The sequence below is a fragment of the Notolepis coatsorum genome (assembly GCF_963971535.1).
Source record: "Notolepis coatsorum genome assembly, contig: SUPER_15_unloc_4, whole genome shotgun sequence".
NCBI lineage: Eukaryota > Metazoa > Chordata > Actinopteri > Aulopiformes > Paralepididae > Notolepis > Notolepis coatsorum.
Genome location: NW_028174863.1, coordinates 578,503 through 585,644, shown reverse-complemented (window position 1 = coordinate 585,644; position 7,142 = coordinate 578,503).

Genomic DNA, 7,142 nt, shown 5'->3' with positions numbered 1-7,142 from the left:
TTCCCATTTATCCATGTGGAATGCACCTGATTGGATAAATGACATGCTGGTGCTCTAGTGTGACACCTTGTGGCTGAATGTTATCTATAGCACCAGCCAGGTGCTACAACCAGGAAATGACCAAGAGAAAGTTGTCTGTTATAATCCATGCACAGAATTTATTCCCCTCCCCCCCAGGTAATCTCTTAGTTACAACACAATTGTAACAGTAATTCATTTGTATGGTTCATATGTGACAAGGCTTTCATTTTGGGTAAATGGAGTTTGTTTGCTTTAAATAAATAATATAAATATTATATTAAATATATAGCCCTATTAAATATACATAATACTACAGATATTACCTGAAAAAATACAATCAACAAGTAAACAAGTCAAGAAGAAACATCACAAGAGTCTTCCACTCTGTATCGAACTGAGACGCACAGAATAAACTATATTTTTTTCCCTATCCATTGACCTGCTCCTCCTGATTTTGTGATCACAGAAATAAACAACTTTCTTTGGAATAGCTCATCTAAATCTCAATTTCTGTAAACTCACTGGATTTGGTAAAAGAATCTTCCACAACATCTCCAGGAATGTGGGAGAAGAATAGTCATATATGTGCATTAACAATATGTTTAAATAAAAAAGGCAGAGGGCATAACTTCTGTTTTGAAAATAGTTGTGTAATGCATGGCACAATCAATCAATTTGCATGCATGTTGAGAAAACGGGTACATGCGGCATTTAAACATCTGAGTCTTGGCTATTTTTTATTTTTAGTCTTAACACATTCCCTGCCACGCTTCTATCCATCAATGTATGATCACTGCCACCAGTCTAAGCATATGGACATGTTTACCTTCTTTGCAGGGCTATAACTTTTTTAATTGTATTGCTAAATTGACATTACTATGGCCCATTCAACATCGATTATCTATCGTTCAGGATGTAGGAACATTATACTTTTTCATTCATATATTCATACGAAAATACCGTCTAGAATATAAATATGTTTTTATCGTTTTCTGCAGTAATTCCTAGAACGTGAGCTATAGGCCTAAACGCATATATAGATTATCAACTGCCGTTTGTTGGCGATACACGCTATATTAAAAATTTCAACTGTACATGATCCTAAACGTTATGACTCATCATGCGCGGATGAACGGGGGGGGGGTCGTTTATAATTCCGTGATCGTCAGTAAATGCTTTATGTAGTATGGGTGATATATTGATCAGAGCTGTTTGCATTGATAATAATAAACAATAAACAGGCTGAAAGTAACGTCAGCGTCCTCTTACCGTTCGCCGATGAGACTGGAGGAAAAAGATCCAACTTATTTCACGGTGATCTCCTAAATCCATTTCCGGTTTGTATAATCATAATAAACGCCCAAATCGTATCGATTATTGCGTTATGGCAGCCATCGCTACACACGGACGTGTGTCTACAGTCCCGCAACAATATGCGAGTGCCGGACGCATTTGCCAGATGCACCGGAGATCTCCAGAGATCCACTTCCGGTTGCAACTCGCCGATCATCCACCAGGCGGCAGTATTGAAGCGTTGCAGAGTTGTGCAGGCTCCCACTGCATCAGACCAGGCTCTGTGAGGGAATTATGAATAACATGGCGAAAAAATTAAATATGATCTCAATAACGTCGTACGCCGTGGAATGGCAGAATTCGCATGAACTTGAAACACGTCGTAAGCCGTTTCCGGCGGTGGATGTGTTAATCATCTGTCAAATGCTCTTTTTCGTTTTCATCATTTAGTCACCTTCATTTATTTTTCGTTTAGTCAGTTTTAGTCAACTACAGGTCTGAGCATTTTAGTTTTCGTTTTGTCTCGATTTCGTTTTTTTTTTTTTGTCGCCATTCCTCAACCTCATTCCTGGTCCGTATACTAACAGTAGTAGAGTCTGTTCAGCCTGTTTACTAACAGCACTAGAGTCTGTTCAGCCTGTTTACTAACAGCACTAGAGTCTGTTCAGCCTGTTTACTAACAGCAGTAGTAGAGTCTGTTCAGCCTGTTTACTAACAGCACTAGAGTCTGTTCAGCCTGTTTACTAACAGCACTAGAGTCTGTTCAGCCTGTTTACTCACAGCACTAGAGTCTGTTCAGCCTGTTTACTAACAGCACTAGAGTCTGTTCAGCCTGTTTACTAACATCACTAGAGTCTGTTCAGCCTGTTTACTCACAGCACTAGAGTCTGTTCAGCCTGTTTACTCACAGCACTAGAGCCTGTTCAGCCTGTTTACTAACATCACTAGAGTCTGTTCAGCCTGTTTACTCACAGCACTAGAGTCTGTTCAGCCTGTTTACTAACAGCACTAGAGTCTGTTCAGCCTGTTTACTAACAGCACTAGAGTCTGTTCAGCCTGTTTACTAACAGCAGTAGTAGAGTCTGTTCAGCCTGTTTACTCACAGTAGTAGAGTCTGTTCAGCCTGTTTACTCACAGCACTAGAGTCTGTTCAGCCTGTTTACTCACAGCACTCTTAGAGTCTGTTCAGCCTGTATTTTGATCCTTTTCTCTTTTTTTCGATTTCCCCATTATAAACACTCGTGTCTCCCTGGCACCGCTGCCTACGTTAAAATTGCAATGACGATCGAATCCCGACAGGTGGCAGTATTGCTTACCTTTTGAACTGGGTCTCTAAGGTGTCTCTCTGTAGCTCTGGCTGCAGGAATCCCCTCCCCCTCAAAGTGAAGCAGCACACAGCCATCTGTCGGAGATTTGCTCGCCTGAAACTAGGGGTGTAACGGTACACAAAAACCACGGTACGGTACGTACCTCGGTTTTGAAGTCAAGGTTCGGTACGGGTTTTCGGTACAGTGGGGGAAAGTTTGGCTTTCCATGTTCCACTCAGGGGTCATGTAGTGTGCAGTAACTAATTGTACTTGTAGGGCTGTCAACGAATATTCTATATTGAAATTACTAATCGACTTGTAAAAAAATATATATATTATTATTATATTAGATTGTGAAAAAAAACAGCCCCCGGTGGGCGGTCGTTAGTGGTTAACATACCGTTGTATTCGTTCGGTACACTACACAGCCGTTCTGTACGGTACGGTACACACTGACACTTGTTCGGTTCGGTACGGATACGTGTACTTTTACACCCCTACCTGAAACCTATTGTTTCCCGTATTATAGCCATGCCCAATGCACATGACTAATGGCGATCGCGATGGAACTACTGGGATTATTCATTTTGGAGTACCTTCTTTTTTTTATTATTATCTTTTTCCCCCTCCTTTTTTCTGATTTTTCTCCCATCCCACTGTTAGTCGTTATGCCAATTCCCAACCCCCTACCTGGTCTCCAGGTAGACTTAATGTTTATATTTAAGTGCAGCGGTCTGTAGCCACTTACATGACCATCGAAGCTCCCCCCTCTGATGGAACAGTCCACATTCATTCGAGCGTCATCTCGCGTCGTCCAGACTCCATGGGCACTCTGCGCATGTCCATGCGGAATAGGTGCTTTAAAATGGGCTTTTTTTTTGTTCTGATCGATTAGTTATGGGTCACGCCGTGTTCAGGAGAGTGAGGCGCATAAACGTCTATTCGATCATGTCTCTAGCACCCCCACAGCCGTATCGGCAACCACTTACATCACAGCTCTTGTCCACATTCATTCATATGCTCCCCCCGCAATCTCCTCCCCGATTTCAATGTAACGCGGAAGTGTAGTGGTCTATGCCAATTCCCAAACCCCTTTCCTTGTTGTTGCGCACCCCCCCCTACTGTTGGTCCGGGAGGCCGGAGACTGTCACATGCTTTCCTTCGACACATGTGCAGCCAGCCGGCAGCCAGCCTGGCAGCGCAGATTCTCACCGGGAGAGTGTAACCAGGGGCGGAGCTAGGGGGTGGCTACCTGGGCTCAAGCCCCGGATGTATTCTGAAAAGCCCCGAATCTATTTAAAAAAAAAAAATTAAAAAAAAAAAATGATTTTTTTTTTTTTTTTTTTTATACAATTCATCATTGTTACATGAAAATATGTTTGCACCAGATTTAGCAGAAGCTAATTTCCATCTGTGGTCTATCCAGCTGCTAACTGTATTTGAGTGAGTTAAGTCTTGGTGTTATGGTAGACTCAGACCTAAGCTTTAAATCACAATCAACAAGTTGACAAAAACTTAATTCTTCCACCTTAGAAACATAGCTAAAGTACGGCCATTTATAAATCAAAAGGACGCTGAAAACCAGATCCATGCCTTTATCTCAAGCCAACTCGACTCCTGTAATGCACTCCTTACCGGCCTCCCGATTAAATACGATGATAACTATTTTATTGCAATGCACTATTGCATTATTTTATTCTATTTTACTAACTATTTTATTGCACTGCACTATTTTACTTTGTATCAGTGAATCATAGACGCCTGGCCATAAGAGCATTCAGAGCATCTCTGCTCTCCCACTATTGAACTTGGGGGAGCAAAGGTATAATCTTGCTCCACCACTTTTTGATTATATGAAAAATATGATATATCCCCCCCAATATATAAATCTAACCATAACTACGTTATGGTTAACTGAGTTTTATAGTGAAAAGAGCAGCTTTATTGGTCAAGATTGAAGGCTCTATATTGCAGGAAATTGCACGTACAGGTTCATTAAATTCAAATAAAATCTGTCGTGGAGGGGGTCGTGCCTGAGCCCCTCCAAACCACCCCTTGTCTGCCCCAAAAAAAAAAAAAAAAAAAAAAAGGCCCATCTGGGTTAAGCCCCGGATCTCCTACAATCCTAAATCCGCCCCTGAGTGTAACGTGTGGAAGGTCACACTACCTTTCTCCAGATCCTACCCTCGCTGTGCAGGCGCCCCGACCGAACTGTAGGGGTCCCTGTCCACAACGCCCAGCACCCACCCACGGCTTCCCTCCCCCTAACTCAGCCAAATGAGTTAGTATAGCGATCAGCCCAAGCGAAGGCAATGCTGACTCTCCGATTGGAGTACCTTCTGATTAAGGTATGGTCTATTTTACTGAACCTAAAACATGCTTTTGTATTGATCACAGCGTCGTATATTAACAAACCTAAAACATGCTTTTGGGAACGATCGCAGCTTCCTTCCGATTTTGTGAAGAAACATCTATATATGGTATATACCTTTTGATTTGGAAATAATATAGGTTTCAGGCGAGCAACCCGAACGATTTGGGCATAATGCATATAACACGCAATCTAGACATTTTGAAAAGGGGCGAGGAATAGCGCACAAACGAAAGTATGTAGAAATGAACTGGTTTGTCAGTGTTGGACTATAAATAGTGCCTATCAAGGACACTGTATAGGAACGACTCTGTAACACGAAACACTCTGAGAACTTTTAATTTTTTGATATTTTTGATATTTTTTATTCATATATATATATATTTAAACATATCTTTTTTTTATTTTATTTTTTTTAAATGTATTTCTTTATTTTTATTTTTATTATTATTATTATTATTATTATTATTATTATTATTATTATTATTATTATTATTATTATTATTATTATTATTATTATTATTATTATTATTATTATTATTATTATATATAATAATATATATATATTATTATTACATACTATGTTATATATATTATTATTATATATTATATATATTATTATTATTATATATATTTCTTTCTACATATTTTTTGGTGCTGGACTGGTTTTTTATTATTTATTTTTATATTCTTTCTGTCTTTTGTTTGTTTTGTCAAGTGTATGTATGCCACGTTCGTATTGTCTACTGTAATGTCTAAAAAAACGAATCTTTTTAATTTTTTTTTAATTTTTTTTTTAATTTAATTATTATTATTATTGTTATATATAATATATATATATATTATTATTACATATTATGTTATATATTTTATTATTATATATTATTATTATATATATATATATTTCTTTCTACATATTTTTTGGTGCTGGACTGTTTTTTTAATTTTTAATTTTGTCTGTCTTTTGTTTGTTTTGTCGATAAGTGTATGTATGTCACGTTCGTATTGTCTACTGTAATGTCTAAAAAAAACTAATAAAAATATCAAATATAAATAGTGCCTGTCAAATGAGCCATACTATTGTCTCCATAGCTATAATAATATAGAATATATACGATGGGTCCGCAAACATCGTGAAAATGGTCAATAATGCTGGCACCATTGAGTAAAGATGGGAAAACAGCGTGGCAGTCAATGAGTTAAGGTCACAAAGGAACACAGGTCTGTTAAAGTTGGAAATGCTGTATATGGGCCACTTATTACATGGCGTTTTAACATTCGCCAAAATGCTTGATTGTGATTGGTCAATAGCGCTCGGTTGCCCCTGACAGCGGTAAATTATTTCTCGATAATTCACCGCTGCTATGGGCAACGCGCAATAATGACCGCTGTTAGGGGCAACAGAGCGCTATTGACCAATCACAATCAAGCATTTTGGCGAATGTTACGGTGCTGTGGTACAGGCAGCCCTGACGGCTCAGAGACACCACCTACTTGCCCCCGGTGCGGCCCACCCAGGAGTAGCACCTGGTGACATACGGATGATGATTGACAATATATTATTATTATATATTATCACATGTGAAGGGAATAGAGTCACACACTGTAACGTGTCTGGCTGTGGGATGTCAACTTGTCAGCATCAAAATAACTGCACCAGGATAGCTTAGCTTAGCAAGTAGCTAATCAGACGCTTCTTGGATTTGGTACACACCCATTTATTATCAAAATATAAGGTTAGGCTTATGACCATACAATGCCTGGTCATACGGCTTTATATTAATTCAATGTACATATTAAATAATAGTTTCACAGACACATCGTTACTAGAGAACTAGACAAGTTAACGCTGTACTGAACGGCACTGGCTCAAGTTAAATTAAACCTGTTACTACATCAGGTACAAACAAGGAGCGTGACGATTCTAAGAGACAAGCCACGTTATTCAAAATTGCTTTGTCTCTTTGACAATCAACGTTTTCTTAATACCATCTACAATCCTAGATTGTAAATTGGTGCAAGAAAGACAAATTAATACAATTACAAGACAATAGAATATTTTGCGCCGAGATGCTTTAGTGAAACTCAGCCTCGGTTTGTCAGGTGTCCTCCTACCCGCTCAGGGACTCGATGCTCAGCCAATCAGTGTC